Source organism: Petaurus breviceps, unplaced genomic scaffold, assembly GCF_028583685.1.
Source record: "Petaurus breviceps papuanus isolate PSGF00001 unplaced genomic scaffold, PetGlider_PUasm1.0 90842, whole genome shotgun sequence".
Taxonomy (NCBI): domain Eukaryota; kingdom Metazoa; phylum Chordata; class Mammalia; order Diprotodontia; family Petauridae; genus Petaurus; species Petaurus breviceps.
The window spans coordinates 19,943,045-19,964,357 of NW_027187358.1; the positions used below are offsets into that span (position 1 = coordinate 19,943,045).

General features: G+C 35.8%; 1 protein-coding gene and 1 long non-coding RNA gene across 2 annotated transcripts in view; one reads left to right on the forward strand and one right to left on the reverse strand.

Annotated features, from left to right (window-relative positions):
* The window catches only part of ACYP2 (acylphosphatase 2), a 227,762-nt gene that overhangs the window by 166,376 nt on the left and 40,073 nt on the right, over positions 1-21,313 (forward strand). The gene's annotated exons all lie outside the window — the stretch shown is intronic.
* LOC138148950 (uncharacterized) overlaps positions 15,475-21,313 on the reverse strand; it is a 16,309-nt gene continuing 10,470 nt past the window's right edge. The window contains exon 3 of the long non-coding RNA XR_011165210.1: positions 15,475-16,281. This is a non-coding gene — a long non-coding RNA (uncharacterized lncRNA). The remainder of the gene's footprint in view (positions 16,282-21,313) is intronic.

Genomic DNA, 21,313 nt, shown 5'->3' on the forward strand with positions numbered 1-21,313 from the left:
GTCTATTTCTTACTATAATTCTTATACTATTACTTTAACTTTTCCTTTAAAAATTTAGATGCTGTGCCATTTTGGTATAGTTTATATATTTAGTATTTATATTAATTTATTGTCTGTTACCTTTTAGCAAAATATAGTTTCTCAATTTATCTCTTTTAAATAGGTCTATTTTTTTTTGCTTTGTCTGAGATCATGATTGCTATCTCTGCTTTTTTTTTACGTCAGCTCAAGCATAATACTTTTTGCTCCAGTTCCCTATTTTAACTGTGTGTGCATATGTGTGTGCACACAAGCACACATACACATGTGTATGTGTCTTTCTGTTTCAAGTGCGTTTCTTCTAACAATATGTTGATAGATTTTGGTTTCTAATCCATCCTGCTATCCTCTTCTGTCTTATGAGTGAGTTCATCTTGTTCACATTCACAATTATGGTTGCTGTGTATTTCCCTCCATTCTATTATCTTATATTTATTCTTCTCTTTTCCTCCCAATCCCTCTTTAAGAGTGTGTTTTGCTTCTAACTAATGATTCCTTAATCTAGCCTTCCTCTTATTCCCCACTTTCTTTTTACCCCTTTCCATCCTGCTTCCCTCATGAGTAAGATGAATTTCATACCCGATTGCACGTATGAATATTCTCTCCTTTAACCAGTTCAAGTAAGAGTAAGGTTCTAGTGTTTTCTGCTCCACTTTCCTGCCACTGCTGCCTCCTTGTTGTATATATTCCTCTTTGTACACCCCATTTATAGGAGACCCAGGCTCACTGTCTAATTAGATTTCTTCTATGACCTCTGGGAATGATAAAGTTCCTAGGTGCTACATGTATCTCATATCCTCTTATAAACATGCAAACAATTTAACTTTGTTTTGCCCCTCACAATGTGTCTCTCATGTTTGCCTTTTTTATGATTGATTCTTGTGTTTATATGTCAAATTTTATACTCAATTCTGGTCATTTCCTTGGAATTCTTGGAAGGCATCTATTTCATTAAAGGTGTATTTTACCTTTTAGTGTTATACTCAGTATCTTTGGGTCAGTCTTTCTTGGTTTTAAGACTAGAGCTTTGCATGCTGGCTTATCATATTCTAAACTCTGTTCTGCTTTATAGTCATGACTCCTAAATCTTGTGTACTTCTTGAACATGGCTCCTTTTTACTTGAGTTCTCTCTTTCTGACTGTAGTATTTTTTTTTTATCTCAACCTAAGAGCTCTGGGTTTGGGCTATGTTACTCCTTAAAGTTTTCATTTTGGATTTCTTTCAAGGAGGTGACCAGTGAATTCTTTCAATTTCTACTTTGTCCTCTGTATCTAAAATATCTGGACAATTTCCTTTTATGATTTCTTGAAATATGATGTCTTTTTCATTTATGGTTTTCAGATAGTGATTCTTAAATTTTCTCAGTTGTTTTTCCTATAGTTCACATTTTCTTTCTATTTTTTTAAAGTCTTTTGAACTTTGTTTTATTATTTCTTGATGTCTCACAGTCAGTAGTCTTCATTTAGCAAATTATAATTTTCTAGTAGTTTTCTTCAAGAAGGCTTTGTACCCCTCCTGGATCACTGCCTTGTTGTCATAGAGGGACTCATGTAGTTTAATAAAACTATGAACTATATTGTACAAATTTACCTAAGATGAAAAGGCCATAGTAGAGAGTTTGGATTAAGAAGAGGTAGCAAGAATATGTTGTTGTTCAGTTGTTTTAGGCATGTCTGACTCTTCATGATACCATTCTTAAGCAAAGATACTGGAAGGATTTGCCATTTCCTTCTCTAGTTCATTTACAGATAAGGAAACTGAGGCAAACAGGATTAAGTGGCTTGCCCAGGATCATAAAGCTAATAAGTGCCTTGGTCCAGAGTTGAACTCAGTAAAAGGAGTCTTCCTGATTTCTGGCACTGCATGCTGTCCAATGGACCACCTAGCTGCTCCAGTAAGAATATGCAGAAGAACTATACAAGAAAGATCTTAACATCACCAATAACCATGATGGTATGGTTACTGATCTAGACACCCTAGAGAATTAAGTCAAGTGGATTTTAGGAAGCACTGTTAACAACAAAGCCAGTAGAGGTGATGGAATCCTGACTGAGCTATTTAAAATTCTAAAAGATGATGCTATTAAAGCACTGCACTCAACATGACAGTAAATTTGGAAAATTCAACAGTGGCCCCTGGATGGGAAAAGATCAGTTTACATCCTTATCCTAAAGAAGGGCAAGGCCAAAGAATGTTCAGACGACCAAACACTTGTGCTGATCTCCCATACCAGCAAGGTTTTGCTTAAGATTCTGTAAACTAGGCTTCAGCTATATGTGAAAGGAGAATTACCAGAAGTAATTTTGAAGTGTTTTTTTAAGTGGCAGAGGAACTAGAGGCTAAATTGCCAACATTCACAGGATAATGGTGAAATTAAGGGAGTTCCAGAAAAACATCCACTTCTGTTTCACTGACTATGTGGATCACAACAAAATGTGGCAAGTCCTCAAAGAGATGGAAGTGCCAGCTATGGCACTTGTCTCCTGAAGAACCTGTATGCAGATCAAGAAGCAATAGGTAAAACCAAACTTGGAACACCTGATTGATTGAAGACTAAAAAAAAAATAATACAACAAGGCTTTATATTTTCACTTCATGGAACTAATATGCAGAGTACAGCATGCCATGCAAAATGACAGACTGAATGAACCAAAAGCTGGAATTAAGGTTGTCAAGAGTAATATCAATAATCTCAGATATGCAGATGAAACTACTCCGATGGCAGAAAGTGAAGAAGAAAGCCTTTTAATGAGAGTGAAAGAGAAGAGTATAAAATCTGACTTGAAGCTTAACTTCAACCCCCCCCCCCAGCTCGCCTCCAAAAGAAATAAAAACAAGATCTTGGCAACTGGTACCATCACTTCCTGGCAAAGAGAGGGAGAAGAAATGGAAGCAGTGTCAGATTTTCTATTCATGGGGTTCAAAGATCACTACAGACAGTGACTGCAGCTGTGAAATTTAAAGATGCTTGCTCCTTGGAAGGAAAATTATGGCAAATCTGGATAGTATATTAAAAAGCAGAGACATCACTTTGCCAGCAAGGTCCATATAGTCAAAGCTATGGTTTTTCCAATAGTGGTGCTAGAGAAGACTTTTAAGAGTCCCTTGACTAGCGAGGAGATCAAATCAGTCAAGACTTAAAGAAATTAATTCAGATTATTCACTGGAAGGTCAAATGGAGAAGCTTAAATACTTTGGCCACATAATGAGAAGATGGGACTCATTGAAAAGGGCCCTGATGTTGGGAAATATTGAATGCAAAAGGAGAATGGGAGGGCAGAGGATGAAATGGATAGATAATGCCATGGAAACAATGAACATGAGCTTGAAGAAATTTTGAGAGATAGTAGAGGATAGAAAGGCCTGGTGGGGGGCAGCTAGGTGGCACAGTGAATAGAGAACCAACCCTGGAGTCAGGAGGACCTGAGTTCAAATCCAGCCTCAGACACTTAACACTTACTAGCTGTGTGATCTTGGACAAGTCACTTAACTCCAATTGCCCTGCCTTCCCCCTCCCCCCAATAAGACAAAATAAAAAGAGAAAGGCCTAGTGTGCTATGGTCCATGAGGTCACAAGGAGCTGGACATGACTGAATAAATGAACAAGAAAAAAAATTTTATAACTCTTTTTCTGAGCTGTTGATTTTCTTTTTATGTCTTTCTTCCTTAGTTCTTGTCACATTTCCCATTCTTTTCCCCAGTGCTTTCATTTTAGCTCCATCTTTTAACTCTTCCTTTAATTCTTCTGGAAATTCATGATGTACTTGTATCCAGGCTGAATTTTTCTTTAAACTTTGTTCATAGCTATTTTGGAGTCATTCTCTTCTGTGTTGTGTCTTGAATCTCCCTGTTGCCATAATAGTTCTATAAAGATAAGATTTGTTTTTTGTTTGCTCATTCTTCCAGCTTACTTCTTGACTATGGACTTAATGTTAGTGTTGGGGGTTCTACACACTTATTGGAGGGTAAGAGGGAGAATGTCTGGCCTGAGTTACTGTCCTCTTAAATCCGTCTGCTGTTTTTACAGCTATGACTGTAGACCTGGAAGTTTTCAGTGCCTCTAAAGTGGTGTAATCCAGGGGGAGGCCTGTTCACTGTCCTCCTAGTCTGAATTCTGCAATCTTCTGACTCAGGTTTGAGTCTTTTGACTTCTTTCTGGGTGGGAGTTTCAGTAGACTTCTGCTTGACTCAGCCTCTCTTGGCCCACTGGGAGGCTCTGCAGGTTCAGGCTCCCCATTAGTCTAGAATGCTGTGCTCTGCTCTGGGGATCAGAGCCACACAGCTATCATGTTCTTCCCAAAACTTGTTCAAGCCAACACTCACAGCTGGTGAGTCAAACCATTTTTTTTTAATGTCAAACTATTAAAAGAAATAAAACGTGATTAAAAGAAGATCAGGAAGAGTTTGAGTGAACCCTATCTTTTTTATATTAGTTCTGTGAAAAATATTTGTGGAAGAACTCTTTTTAAAAAATTCCCTTTGACAGTGGAGCACATATTCTCCCAACTTAGTCATAATGATGTTATTGTTTATCCTTCTTTTTCAAAGAGGACCAGTGACATCATAGGTGATAACTTGCAAATGAATTGGATTTAAGTGAGGCAGAGCTGCACAAAGTTGTCAGCTTCAGTCTCTCTTCTTGAGTCATTGAGTCTAGTGGCAGGACAAAAGTCAAGATGACCGTTAATGACTCAGGATTCAGTGGAAGACCTTGGTGTCTTTTATGCCTGACTAAACTCTAAACACTCCACAGTACCTGCTTCAGTCACCTTCATGGTCGTTGGAACTTCATGGCACATTCTGCTAGGGAAGGTCTTCACATGCTTAGGGTAGACATGCCCTTACTTCACCAACAGGTTTGAGGCCTATCAGTCACTCTCAACTAGCTGAGACAGTTTACTGGGATGTGGCTGCTGTGCACGCTACTCTCACATGTGGCTCCAAGTTATAATGTAAACTGCTGAAAAAGATGAGTGAGAGGAGATAGTGGCATATGGTTAGGGTCAGTGCAAATTTGTCAGTTCATTAATTTTTGCAGACCCAAATATCTTGTAATAAATAAATAAATAAATAAATAACTATATATATATTTCATTGGATATATGCTGAATTGAATGAATTGAATTTTATGTCTCTGTACATTTTTTTAATGTCATTGAATTTTCAGGCTTTTTCACTATTAAGCATTACAACTTGATTACTATCTTATAAAGATACTTGAGGTCACTTTGTTGATACAAACTAAAAGCTTTAGTATAGTACAAAGGACTGAATTGTTCACCTTCCTCTCTGTTGCTTTTTCAGTCTCATGGCAGAACCAGAATGTTTTTTCTTAGATTATATATGTTGATTGAATTGTTTGTTGACCTAAAACAATTTCTAGGAGTTATTTGGTCCGAGTGCGGTACAACAAACATAAAACATACTATGTGGATATTTTTAAAGGATATGGGATATTTTTCAGCCTTAATGGGTTTGCAGACATACAAGGACAGACAAATCTGCAGCCTTAATGCAGATCCATAAATGGAAACAGAGACCAGCTGTGTGAAAGGGAAGTGGTTTTCAGAAGAGAAAACAAACTTTCTTCTTGACAGTGAGTAAATATGACAGATGAATAGAAGGTGAAAGGTAAGAAGAAAGAGTGAGACACATGGAATATTTGATGGAATGGGAGTCTCTTTACAGGCAGTGGAAGATGGAACTGCGTGAAGTGATGTGTTGGCTTTTTCAGGGTCACTCAGCTTTTTCCATTAGTCTTCCCTCATCCCCTTATCCTGAATTTCTGATTTCTTTTTTGTGATCCTGAACTTTTCTCAGGTTGCTGAGATGATTGATTATTTTTCACTTGAGTATCTTTAGTTTTCATTAGTAGCTGCAATTACCCAGGTAATATGGAAAAAGAAAAACAAAAGCTTCTGTTTGATGGAACTGGAGATATTTAGCTATATAGAGCACGTTAGATACAGCCCTGATGTTGAGGGCCAGTCCTTACCTTCATTTTATTTTGATGCAGTGAGTTTACTAAATAAATGTTTCATCTGCCTTCATCCTTCTTATTTATTCTCCAGTAGGTATTACCAAGGACAGTTTTCAGTTACTATGATTGTGTAGCTCATGAAAGCCTCAGGTTTAAGTGAAATAATTTCACAAGAGTTGAATACAGCTTCCTACTTCAGTGAATATGAAGATAAGGAGCTGGGAAGCATACCTCCAAACACATAAAAAAATGAGATGTTTGTTTCCATTTTTAAAACATAGGCAGGAATGAATAAGATTCTCTGATAGGAACAAAACAAAATGGCATATGGTTCAAAGATTCAAAGGAATAGTATGAAAGCCTTCAAAGACACAATGGGAATATTATGCCACTCAAAATTAAAAGGGTCAAATAAGATTATCTGTAGAGTAAATAATTCATAGAACATTAGAATACTTTGCCGATCAGATTACATTATTTTCCTTTTATAAATAGAAATCAATAGAAGATGATGAGAGAGCGATACATAAAGAAACATCAAAAGAATATATAAAAGTAACTGACAGAGCTGGAGTATGAACTCAGACACCTGCTCCTGGATAGCAGATCCCACACTGTCAATAGGTAACACCATTTAACTTTATGTTGAATGATAAGTGGGTTGCATGGAGGAAAACAGTGGTAGATGTTTCAGATAATTAAAAAGGAAATATTGACCCTGAACAAAAAATATAAATAGTAAATTTAACATTTTAAAAAGTCGAAGCATATACCTTTCTGAAGTTATTAAGAACATCTATCTTCTCTATGATGAAATCCTGATGATGTTAAACAGTACTAAGCCATAGACTTTTTGTGGAGTGTGAACTCTAAGTCATTTACTGTTATACTTCCTTGGATCCAAAAATCTCATTGGTGATCTACTCTCTGCACTAAATCAGATGAAAACATGTCTGTGGTGTGTTTGTGTAAGAGACCAACTGGTAAGTACTTAAATTCTAATTACAAGGTGCTAGAAATGACTATATAAAAGAATCTTACAGTTACAAAGCTAGAAATGTTTATCGAAAAGTATGCAATATTAGATAGAAATCAGCTTTCCCAAAGTCTGCTCTCACAAGCCCCCTCAGTAGAGTTAATAAAAACTTGTGATTCCTACAATATGAGGTGTGCTTTGGGAGTCTCAATAATTAAAAGTTCATAGCAACAAAAGGAATAGTGCCTCAATCCTGAGTTTGTTTCTTCCTGTTTCTCCTACTTCTCTGCACCTTTGTCTTCTCTCTTGTAACATCCTCATGTGCAACACCTGGGTTTGGGGACAGTATGCAAAGAGAAGTTTGTGACTCTTCTCAACTCTGGGAATGAGCTGCAGAAACCAAGAGAAGCCAATTCTTGGGAAAACAAAACTTAAACAACAGAAAAATCAGTAATTAGTTTGTGACTATCAGCTAATAGAGGCAATCAATAATATAACTATTATTGTAGATTTAGATTTGGAAGGTATCTAAAGGATATCTAGTTCCATATTTTCATTTTGCAAATAGAGAAACTGAGACCCAAAGAGGTTAATTGTCTTGCCTAAGCTAAAGTCTGACTGGTGTTAAGTGGCACTTTCTCCTCTTTTTGTTACTCTCATCAATGTCCTTCAAAAATTTTTGCATAGATTATCTACCCAACAAATTTGAGTCCTTCCAATGAGTCTTTTAATATTTAGTTTTAATTTACCAGTACAACATTTGCCTGTTCATCCATTGTCCCTCACTCTCACTATATTATCAATCTATCAGTTAGCAAGCATGTATTAGGCACCCACTTTGTTCCTGTCAGTACCTTAAGTGTTGGGGATACAAAGAAAGGAAAAAGAGAGTCCCTGTCTGGAAAATCATAAATGTTGGAGAAAATGTGGGAAAATTGGAACACTAATGCATTGTTAATGGAGTTGTGAACTGCTCCAGTCATTCTGGAGAGCAATTTGGAACTATGCCCAAGGGGCTATTAAAATGTGCATACCCTTTGATACAGCAATACCACTACTAGGTCTGTATCCCAAAGAGATCATAAAAATGGGAAAAAGACCCACATTAACAAAAATGTTTATAGCAGCTCTTTTTGTGGTAGCAATGAATTAGAAATTCAGGGATAGACTTAGATTTTCTCATCATTTGGGGAATGGCTGAACAAGTCATGGTATATGAAGTAATAGAATACTATTGTTCCATAAGAAATGATGAGCATGCAGGTTTCAGAAAAATCTGGAAAGACTTACATGAATTCTGCTGAGCAGAACCAGGAGAATATTGTACATAGTAACAGCAACATTGTGCAATGACCAACTTTGATAGTGATCTAAGACAATTCCAAAAGAAAATGAAAGAACTATGGAGTCTGAATACAGATCAAAGTATACTATTTTCTTTTCTTTTTTCTTTCTCATGGTTTTTCCCTTTTGTTCTGATTCTTCTTTTACAACATGACTAATGCGGAAATATGTTTAATGTGATTGTACGTGTGTAGTCTATATCAAATTGCATGGCATCTGTAAAGTCAAGAATGGGCAACTTTCCAGAGGACTGCTCCTGTGAATAGCAGTATTGATCAGTATCTGATCACATAGTATAATGAACTCTCTATTTATTCAGCAATAAACTAAAGCAAAACATTCACAGAAACCAAAGTACAGCATTCACAATGATATAACATAACAACTTATCACTAAAGTGGCCACATAGGTTTAAACAAAAGGTACAATTCAGTAAATCCTTAACCCAATCATCCTTAAGAGCAGTCCTCCTTAAGGGACACAAAGTACAAAGGTCTAAAGCTTTCCCACCCCTAGATCACATGGTCTTATTCTCTTGGTCAGAAAGTCTTCTTTTTTCTTGATTGGAGATTAGTTTCCAATCATCCTTAACTCAATCATCCTTAAGGGGTACAAGGTACAGAGTACAAAGTTCTCCCACCCTTAGATCACAGTAAATCATGATCTTGTCAGTCAGCACTAAGTACCCAAGGAGAGGTCTTTTCATTTTGGCTGGAGGCTGGCTCCCGAATTTTATGGTTCTTCCATGGGTTCAACTCCCTGAATTCACAGGCAGGCAGCTCTCAGCTCCTTGTCCAGTTCCCATTCCATATTGAAGCTCACAGTGTCCAGTCCACCTCAAGTCCTTCACAGTTTCTGTTTCTGGGAAGAAAAGCTTACCAGAGCCAAAACAACATTCATACATATTGCTGGAACCATCATTAATTCACTATCTGCCTGTGAAATCAACACAAACCCACAAACAAGGTCTGAGAACTCAACACAAATCATCAGTATAGTCCCAGGACCCCTGAAACCCTTCTCCAGGACTTCTTTAAACAGACAACAAGAAAATCCTCCTTCAGGGCTTCCAGTAAGGTCCCAGGGCTTCTGTATAAAGTATTACAAACAAATAATCAACACAGACAAAACAGACAGAGTACTGCCACCACAAGTGTTCCCTTCTCAATTCTGCTCTCTCCCAGCTTATGCTCAGCTTTTTATCTGGTCATTAGCTCCTGCCTGTTCTGCCCACCTCTTACATCCTTCTTGTTCCTGTCTTTGGCAAGTCCCTCCCACTGTGGATTTCACAAATTCTGTTTCTTAACAAAGATTTGATATAGTCATGGGCAAGGCTCAACTGCAGCAAGGCGCTAAGTACTTATTTGCTTGCTGTTACACCATCTTGGGGAGGAGAGGGAGGAATAAAAATTTATAACTCAAAAATCTTATTAAAATGAATGTTGAAAACTAAAAATAAATAAAGAGAGAGAGAGAGAGAGAGAGAGAGAGAGAGAGACAGACAGAGAGAGAGAGACAGAGAGAGAGACAGAGAGAGAGAGAGACAGAGAGACAGAGAGAGAGAGAGAGAGAGTCCCTCTCTTTGAGAAGCTAACAATCTAATGGGGGAGACAAAAAGCAACATGATAAGGGGCAGCTAGGTGGCTCAGTGGATTTGAGCACCAGCCCTGGAGTCAGGAGGACCCTGAGTTCAAATTTGGCCTCAGATGCTCGACACTTGCTAATTGTGTGACCTCTGTGTAACCCCAATTTCCTTGCCAGAAAAAAAGCAGCACAACTGACCCCTTACTTTTTCTGGTTATATGTTTTCTAGATGATGCAATTGTGCTACCTCTTACGCATGAGTCATTGTTGGTAATGTGCTGTAGCCTACTTACACTAACAATGTTTCTTTCAGTTGCCCTTTGATTCTTTGGAAATTGTGATATTCAATGATGGCAAACATATGACATCAGTGTGGGGGGAAATGGGTTTTTGTCAACATGCATTGGCACAATATTCATTCTTTGCTCAGGTTATGACATGATTGAATACATAGCCCAGTGAGATAGAAGTTTCTCCCCACCCTCTAGTTAGTATGTTTGTGGGGGTCTAGTACCTCCCCTCTGCTAATTATTTCCTATTTATCCTCTATAACTTACCTGTATATATATATTTATTTATTTATTGTTTCCTCCATTAGATTGTGAGCTCTTTGATGCCTGGGGATACCTTAGGCCTCTTTTTATATCCCCAGTACCTAGCACAGTGCCTGGCACATAGTAGGTGCTAAATAAATGCTTATTGATTGGTTGATAATATAACTTTCTGCTGAGCTCCAAGGACACCTCATACCTTTTTAGAATCTATGAAGCAGCTGCTTTCTTCAGGGGACTAGCTTTAAAACTCCATCTTCAAGGACTTCCTCTGTCTTCAAAGACCCACTACTGTTCCAGATGACTGCTAATGACACAGGTTGTCAGTTAGATCTCTGATCAATTTCTTTTTGTGGTAGGATCTTTGATGAACCTCAAGACCTCCAAAACTTACCAGTTACCTGAGCATTCTGCTCTCAGGATTCTCTTTTCATATCAGATCAGTAAAGAATAAACAATAGAAACAGAGATTCCATATGTTTAGTGACAGATGGCATCCAGGTGGCTGAAAAAAATTTCTAGCTTCCCTACCCATCTATCAGCTCACAGGAATCCTCCTGAGAAATAACCAGGGAAAAGGGATCATCAACTCAAGCTTTTTGTATACACACTCAGTTCTGGTTCAATTGGTCATTAATAATCAATCCTTCCATCCCTGAAGCCAATTAAAAGACTTTTCATTATCACATAGGAATAACTCTGAGTCATTAAGGATGAAATTGGCTTTCAAAGTTCCAATCCAACGTGTATTGGCAGCAGGCAGAGAATACCTATGCATGATTTATAGAATCCACCAAGAAGGGAAAATCTAAGCATGCTCTAAGGACTAGACCTTCATTGGTCAGTACTTCCATTATATATGGAACATCACAGTCTCCAAAGAACCAAAATTGTTGGTGACTCAAAGGCAATAGAAAGAAATACTAAAATTAGAAATTCACAAAAAAAAAAAACTCGTAATATATTTTTAAGTGGCCATAGATCTCATTGAAGATGACCTGTAGCTTTTGGGGATTTGACATTAACAACACACTATTGTACACAAAACAGGAAAACCAAGAGACTGTCTTCCATTTACCTTCTGTGCAAGATATCCTCCATGATGGTGGCAAGCATAATTCGAATTGTTTTATGTTTTACTTGAAATTACTTACCAGAGGATCACTGAGCAAAGTTTTCTGTCAAGGAATCTTATGTGATATTAACATATGCTTGGAGAAAAGGCATTAAGGTTGTATTACTAAGACAAAGGCTTTTTTTGGGCAATGGGGTAAATAAAATAAAGTAGAATCTTGTATTCTCCACACCCCTAAGTAAATTATGTGATTATGACGACGTAATCTGCCATAGAAAATTATTTTCAAGTATCAACCTAAAATCTGCTCATATTTTTTTATCAAGGATATCCTTTGTACTCACAGAATATGTTTACTAATTTTCATGAATGTGAATCATCAGAGTTGTTGTTAGAATGAAATAAGGCCTTGCAATCACTTTGCAAACCTTATAGCACTATATAAATATCAGCATTTATTCTCTATTATTTTAAGACTGTTAGTGTCTTCTTAATCACTTTTTGAGGGGTAAAAATACCCTTTCTATTCTTTCGAAATTGTCCTTTCTTGAGATGTCTTGAAAATGGATCACCATTGCCTCCAATACAGATTTCCTCTGTGTGTATTTGGACAGATTCAGCTCCTCTTCCCAACTTAATGATCTTGAATGCCATTTTCTACTTCATTTAATATCAATCAAATCTCGATATATAAAAGTTCTTAACCTTTTTGTATGATGGACCCCTTTGGCAGGCTATGTACCTCTTCTAAGAATACTTTAAGTGCATAAATATAGGACTACAAAGTCATAATGAGTATAAATATTTATACTCATCCACAATAACTAACATGATATAAAAATATCCGTGCTTTCTTTTGGTTGACAAAGTCACAGGTACTTCTAATAATACTACAGCTTGTTGCCTACCTTCAAAATGAAAGGAAATGCAAAATTTCAGATAGAAGTTAGTGAACATAAATTTGTATTTTTCCCATCCAAGTTTATGAGTACCCTGAAATATATCTATAAACCCCAAGTAAAGAATTCCTGAGTTAGGGCAATACATGGTAGCTCGACTGCTGTCAATGATAAGGAGAGATCACTAAAGAAACATTGACTAGTCTGTTCTATTTCAGATTTAGTGGCCCTTCAGTTTCATTTATAAATACTGTTGGTTTGATCTCGTTGATCTGGTTTACAGGCTCCTATTTTCCCCCACTGATTTTCAGTTTTGTGAGTCAGTATCACTTATAATTTCCTCTCATTCTTCCCCAGAACAGTGTGCAAATAATAAAAAAAAATTCCAAAATGAGTTGCCCTTAACTGTCATTTTTCTCTGCTTGGCAAAGAGATTAACTGCCTAAAATACTTCCTGGGCTCTTCTGGCCTTTTCGTTATAGTGATTATTTTGAATCATTTAAATTTTTCTCACAAATGATGATAATTAGTAATATCTTTATTTTTATCACCTTCCCATTTTCAAAGTTAATACCCTGTTTAAATATGTAAGGTTGTAGCTTCTGCAGTTTCACACAGTGTCTTCTAATTTTTATATTTCCCTTAGATTTTGGCTTTTGATCCAACTCATCAATAATCTGACATTACAGAAAGCTCACTCATTGGCAACTCATTACTAACTGACTGTTAAAATAATAGGGTTTTCTTTCATTGTTGTTTAATGCTTGTCATTTCCAGAGCCTTCTGACCTTCTTTCCAAAGAATTTATTCATTTTACATGAGCTTAAGCATGAGATTTCTAAATAATCTGAAAACCTTTTACTTTTTAAATTTTTTAATCCAAAATCATATTTTCCAACATACTTTTTACCTTCTTCCTCTATACTCATCCTCCCAATGAAGCTATCAAGTTATTAGGTATCAAGATATATATTAACTTTGTCTGGAGAATATTACTCAGTTTTTTATAGAATTTCTCTGCTTTTTCATATTTGGTTCTTCATACATGACTTTTTTTTTTGCTTTTCAGAACGGGGAAGGCAGGGCAGTTGTGGTTAAGTGACTTGCCCAAGATCACATTGCTAGTGTCTGAGGCTATATTTGAACTCAGGTCCTCCTAACTCCAAGGCTGGTGCTCTATTCACTGTTCCACCTAGCCTCCCCATGACATTCTTTTTCTCATCTCCATGCCTTTGTGCTGTCCTCATTGGAATGCACTCCCTCCTTTCCTCTACCTTTTAAAATTCCTAGTTTCCTTTGAAAGAGCCTTTGCTGATCCTTCCAACTGATAGTGCCTCTCCATCTTCAAATTACCTTGTATGTATTTCATATATGTATGTTACATATACCTGTTGTCTCCAGAACAGGTACATATTACTCCGTGAGGACAAGGACTGTTTCATTTTTGTCTTTGTATCCCCAGCTCCTAACATAATCATGGCAAAGAGTAGGATTAGCAAATGTTTGTTGAAGACTGATGTTTAGCAGATATTGACACATAAACTGTAAATATCTTAATGATGAACCCCTTGCCTGTGATATGAAATGATCAACTCTTTCATGAAATGCTTCTCCATCTTTTGACTCTGTGTATTTTCACTGGCTGTCTCACATTCCTAGAATTCTCTACCTCTTCATCTCCACCTCTTGGATCGCCTGGCTTCCTTCAAGTCCCAGCTAAAATTCTACCTTCTAGGAGTCATTCCATGTCCGTTTAATGCTAGTGCCTCTAAGATTATCCCCAGTTTATCCTGGCTATATCGTTATTTGTACATAATTATTTGAACATTGTCTCTACCATTAGATAGTAAGCTCATTGAAGGCAGAGAATATTTTTGCCTTTCTTTGCATTTTTGGCACTTAGCACAATGCTTGAAATATAATGAATAATTGAAATAATAAATGCTTCTGGTTTGGTTTGTCAAGTGAGATAATATTTATAAAGCACTCAGCAAAGTTTCTGGCACATAACAGATGCTATATAAATGATTATTTCCTTTCCCTCTCCCTCCCCCTGACATGTCTTGAGGCTCCCCCAATTGCCCAAGGAGAACCTGTGAATTATCCTCCTATTTATCTACAACTATTTAATGGCCTTCTACATTCACATATAGCAAAAAAGTCTATATGGATGTGGTTCAGTTGTTGATATTCATGAACTCGTGTCTCTGATTTCTAATCTTTTGTTTCTAATATGTGACATTTTGTTTCCTGTCTCTATGCCTTTTCACAGACTGTCCCCCATGCTTAAAAAAATGCATTTCCTCCTTCATTCCACCATTTAGAATCTTATAATCTGAGTTATAATGGTTAAATTAATGGTAACCTAAAAACGTGTGATTCTTGGTACCCTCTTTTCCGCTGCACTACACCAGAGGTCCACATACTGCCCATGGGCCAGATCCAGTCCACCATATGTTTTTGTACAAGCTTAGATATTCAGATGGTTTTAATATTTTAAAAATAACAATAAAACTTCATTTACAAATGTAACATTCTTAGCTTGCAGACCATACTAAAAAAAAAAAAATAGGACTAGTTGAATATGACCCATGGGCTGCAATTTACCAACCCCTACTCTATACTCTGATAGTAAAAGGAGAAAGAGGCCTCACAGGATTGAAGTCTAGGAGTAATTACCTAATGGTCAACCTGACAGTATTTAAACAGCAGACACAGTCTTTCATCAGGACTGTGCAACATGTTTCGGACTTCATAGAACCTTCAAAATTTAAAACTCACCTGCATAACCTTTGATAATCTAGAATCACTTTCATATGACAGTGAATCATCAGAATAGGGCTTCTATGGAATCTTTGCTAAAATTTTAAGTCTCTAACAAATAAAGTTACTCCAATTGATTTTGCTTTTTTAAAAATGTTAAGAGAAAAAAAGAAAAATAAATCTTTAGTAAATAAAGGAGTGAACATGTCAAACAAAATTGGATTTTAAACAAGCATAGTGTTGTCTGGCTGTATCAGTTGCATGCTAACTACTCAGTCAGTATTGATCAAACTAGTTGGTTTTGGATTGAGTCAAGAGTTATGCCAATAGGGAATACTCACTTCCAAGTGGTTCAAATTGGCTGATTTATTTAGCAAAGTCTATATATAGAAACAAACACCATTTCTTATTCACACACTTACTCTCTGGGGTTGGATTAAATGGTGACATAAATGTCAGAACTTTTATCAACTGGGAAACACCTACACCTTGTTTGAAATCCATAACATTCAGTCGGAGTGACCTAGGCAGTGATTATTGGTAAGCGCCTTTTGTATCATAAGTGCCATGAGCTAATTGATCATAGTACCAAGGAATAGTCCAGTAGGAATCAAGTTCTAAAACATAGATGAGCCCCAAGTTTGACTAAATGCAGCCAGGAAATCAAATATTATTAAGCTAGGGTTGTAAAAGCATGGGACACACCAGTTAAATTACATGGTAATTAAAATTCCTTGAAATATTAGCTGTCTATAATTTACATAGACTTCCATGAGCTATGCTAATGAGGCACCAATAGACTGGTCCAGAAAGATTTAAAATTAGTAGAGCCCAACCTAAAAGGCTATTATATGAACCACTAAATGATGTTTAATTATAATAATTTAATTCTTGTATATAAAAGTTCATTTTATACAATTTGATTCAATAAGCATTCACTAAACACTTGTTATACACAAGGAACTAGGCATATAAAAACAAAATGTTAAACAGTTGCCAAACTTGGTGAAGTTACATCTTGCGGTATCCAAATTGCCATTCGATTAATTCATTTCATTCAGTTTTAAACCTGAAAAATAGAAAAGCAGGGCAAATATTGAAAGGGCCTTCTTTAGGACTTTCATTTTTTTTTTCCAGAGGAAGAGTTATAACAAAGAAGTCTCAGAAAATTTCACGAATAAATTTCTATTTTATATGTTTGCTGGAAAACTCAAAGTCCTACTTATAGGAAAAAATTCCTTTTGAGTGATTTGGGGCTACTGCCTCCTAGATAAGCAAAAATAATATAACTGGAACCTTTGAAAAATTTATAAAGATAAGCATAGAAATTTAGGAATTGTACTTAGTATTGTATTGAAGAGAAAATAGAAGACATTGTGTATCTCTCTGTGTGTATATACATTAATATAGTAACTGGATTAATTTAGTAAAGCATGGAAGATTGTACTCCTTAATGATAAAAGTTCATATAACAGAATATTTGAATGTAAATGGGTTTTATTACCCCATAAAATGGAAAAGACCACTGAACAGATAAAAATGTTAGACTTAATAATGTCAAATACAGGAAATATTTAATCAACACTTTTTTTAATAGTTAAAAAACAGGAATCATGAAGTGATATGAGAGGACACATTGCCTTTGTGAAGGTAGTACATTAATGTGTTTGGAACTTTTCCAATGTATTGATCATTTGTGCTGATTTTTTTTTCCTCTTCTTTTTTCCTCTTTTTGCTTTAAAAATAATCTTTGTAAGATTTGTAAGCCTTCTGTGATGGAGGAATACTGGACAAAACTGTTATAATTATAAAAGATAAGATATCAATAAAAGCTTATAGAAATGAATCAAATTACATATGTCAGTCCTTTGCCCCATGAATCAACTCACCATCCTTGTGTAACTCCAGACTAAGGTCCTTTCTCTGACTATCATTCCCCTAAAAGTTTTATGTTCCCCTATTAAAATGTAAACTCACTAAGAAGAGAGATTAATGCTTATTTTTTTATCTTTATTGCTTAGCACAGTACCTAACATTATAATAAATGCTTAATAATGGCTTTTTTCATTCAGTAATATCAATATATATGTGTGTGTGTATATACACACACACACACACATATAATCTTACTTTAGCATTGGTAAATTATAGAAACTTATGAGCACATGGTCATTAACAACACTTTTTCTTTTTGTTTGCCTGCTTTTATTATTTTATTCTTGTTTATTTATTTAAATTCAGCAGAAGTTAAGATAAATTTTTATGTGTATTAAAAGTTCAATAATAACAGCTCACATTTATGTAGCATTAAAGTTAGCAAAGTACTTTCCTTAGACCAACTTTGGTCAGTAATTAGTTCAAATAATGTTGTAATTGTTGTAAAGCCCAACGTTTACAGATGATGAAAGTGAGGCTTACTTTAGTTAAGTGACTTTCCCAGGATCACAGAGCTAGTAAGTTTTGGATCTGAAATTTGAACATAAGTCTATACTGATGCTAACTCTAGTGATCTTTCTGTTACCCAATCCTGCCTTTCTAAAAATAAAATTGTTATTTCCTTTGTTCTTTGCAGTTACAATCTTTAGGTTAATTAACTACTTGATTTTTTTAGACCAAAAAATAACGAGAGCTTGTTGAAAGAAAAATATTTTGTATAAACCATGGCTTCCTTATTACAGGGTTAAAAAAATTCATTCAAAGAACTGAGCCAAAATAATTGTATCCATTCTCCCCAAGTTAAACTATAGCTGTCAGGTAACTATGTATTGTTTCCTTAGATCAATCAGGAAAGCTCATTTTGAAAAAGAGAGAAAAGATGACTTCCAGTAGTTTAATTTAAATCTTGAAGAAGATTATAGAATAGATTGGGGGTTTTTTGTGCCCCTTTTACCATTTGGCATATCCTTTTCTTTTTAAGGTGTTATTTTCTTCAGTATTTTTTGTGCCTTGTTTACCATGCTGCTAATTCTTTTTTTTTATAATTCTCTTGCATCACTCTCATTTCTCTTCCCCATTTTTCCTCTACCTCTAACTTGATTTTTAAAATTCTTTTTGAACTTTTCCATGGCCTGAAACCAATTTATATTTTTCTTTGAGGCTTTAGATGTATTAGTTTCAACTTTGTTGTCTTCTTTTGAGTTTGTTTTTTAGCTTCCTTGTCACCATAGTAATTTTCTATAGTCAGGATCTTTTTCTGCTGTTTGCCCACTTTCCAGACTATTTCTTGATTTTTAACTCTGTGCTAAAATGTGGCTGTGCTTCTGGAGTGGAGGGGCTACTGTCCAAAGCTTTAGGTTTTTTGTGTAGCTGTTTTTAGAGCTAATTCTGGGAATCTCTAAGTTTTTAATTCTTCTGAGGTAGTATGATCTAGGGAAAGGTGTGTTTACCTCTTTCCTGTTCTGTACTCTGGTCTGTGAGTGACCATAAGCACTCTTTTCAACCCTCAAACTGTGACTAGGGTTTCAGCTGCCCTGCTGCTGCAAGCTCTGGTATGCTGGTGTTTCTCCTTGCCCTAGGACTAAGAACCAGATCCAAGTATGGCTAATGCAGCAGAGTCCTGCCCCTGATGCCAGCAAAGGGACCTCTGTAATCTTGTGACCACTTGTGTGATCCCCTTACCATCTGTGGGTTTTGAGGTCTGGAAACTGCCACTGTCACCACTGAATCATTCACCTCCAAGGCCTATTGCTGGTTTGCTGGGGCTCAGCCTGCATTGGATTGCATTCTACTCTCACTCTGGTGCAACAGATCTTTCCTGCTGATCTTCTAAGTTGTTTGTGGGCTGGAAAATTCTTTTACTTCATCGTTTTGTGAGTTCTTCTACTTCAGAATTTGTTGAGGTATTATTTGGAGGGATTTCAGGGAGAGCTCAGATGTGTCCTAGACTTTTCTCTGCCATTTTACCTCTACCCCCAAGAGACTGCTTTTTAAAGCAAATTTTATTGATATTTTCTGTTTCTGTAATTCCACATATCCATTTAAAGCCTCCCAGAGAACCATCCCATATGACAAAGAGTAATTTTTAGAGACAAAAAAAATAAGCACAAACTAATAGGTACATTGAAAAACTTCAATAAGTAACATCTGTGGGTCTCCCACCTCCAAGAAAAAAGTTCAATAACACCTGTGGACTTCCCTACTCCATGAGTAGGTTGGCATTTTTTCCTTTCTTTTCATCTGAGTCCTACTTGATCTTTATAACTTTTTTACATTTACTTTTGACTTTTGGTGTGTAGTTGTTCTTTCCTTTTACATTGTTGTAATTACTGTGCATATTGTTTTCTTGGCTCTGTTTATTTCACTCTGCATCAATTCATATAGATCTTTCCATGTTTCTCTGTGATCATCATACACATTTCTTACAGCACAGTAATATTTCCTTATATTCATGTGCCACAATTTGTTTAACCATTCCCCAATTTATGGACATCTATTTTGTTTCCAATTTTTAGCTATCACAAAAAGTGCTGCTATAAATATTTTAGAGTATATGGGGACTTTCTTCTAATTGATGACTTCCTTGGATTATAAATCCAGTAATGGAGTCTCTTGTTCAAAGGGCATGGCCATTTTAGTCACTTTATTTTCATAACTCCAAATTGCTTCCCAAAATGGGTTATACCATTTTACATCTCCACCAACAATATATTTAGTATGTCTGTTCAGCACAACTCCTCCAGCATTGATTGTTGCTGTTGCTATTTTTGCCAGTTTGCAAGTATGAAATGAAATCGCATAGTTGTTTTGATTTGCATTTCTCTTATCATTAGTGATTTGGAATATTTTTCATGTGGTTGTGAATATTTTGCACTTTTTCTTTCAAGAACTGTTAGTTCATATGTTTTGACTATCCATTGGATATGGTTATTATTCTTTTATGTATATTATATTATATATGTACATGTGTGTATATCTTATATATACATATATTATTATTTATACATACATATATGCTTATATGGATGCACATATAGAGATATGGATGTGGGTATATATGTATTATGCAGATACACACATACATGCACATATGCATGCACACACATACATGCATACATACATACATACATACATATTGTTTATATAGCTTAGATACCAAACCCTTATCAGAGAAATTTGATACAAATATTTTTTTCCCATTCAACCGCTTCCTTTCTTATTCCAGACACATTGATTTTGTCTGTGCAGGAACTTTTCAGTTTCAAATAATCAAAATTATCTATTTTATCTTTGGTAATTGCCTCTATCTCTTATTTGGTTAAGAATACATTTCTTGCCCATAATTTTGAGAAGTATGCGATATGTTTCTCTTCTAATTATGATCTTTAATATTTAGATCATATATCTATTTATAATATTTTATAAATATGGTATAAGTTGTTGTGTAAGCATATTTTTTGCCAGACTGCTTTCTAGTTTTCCCAGCAGTTTTTATCAAATAAGTTTTTTGTCTAAGTAATTTTTGTTGTCAATTTTATCAAATACCTGTTATTTCTAAATCTCCTTGTCTAATCCATTCCATTGATCCATCTCTCTATTCTTTAACCAAATGTAATGCCAAGCAAAGGCAACTTCCCAAGGTTCAAAATACCAGCATAGGTGCTCTCCATTTTATTCAGTGACAAATTAAGAACAGAGAGAATTAACACATAGCATAATTCAAAATAGAGCATTTACCAAGTGTGATTTAATCAAGTACTACCCCACCCCTGGACATTACATTCATTTAATCAGTCACAAAGTCCCTCTTCTAAATACTACTCCACCCCTAGGCTGAACATTCATTTAGTCCATCACAAAGCCCCTCTTCTCAAATGGAGATTAGTTTCTAATCATAAGTAAAGTACATTCATTTGTTTAATCACAGAGCACAAAAAAGTCAAAAGTTCCCCACCCTTGGATCACAATTGAATCTACCCCAGAGGTACAACAAGCTTAAGCACAGCATTTAATACCCAAATGGAGGTCTTTTCTTCATCTTGACAAGAGGCAAGTTCTCAGCAATCTTTGTTCCTGGGGAGACAAAGCTTAGCAAGGCCACAAGATACATTGTCAGTGTCTTCATTAATTCATTCTCTGTCTGCAGAACAGTCCTAGGACCCCTG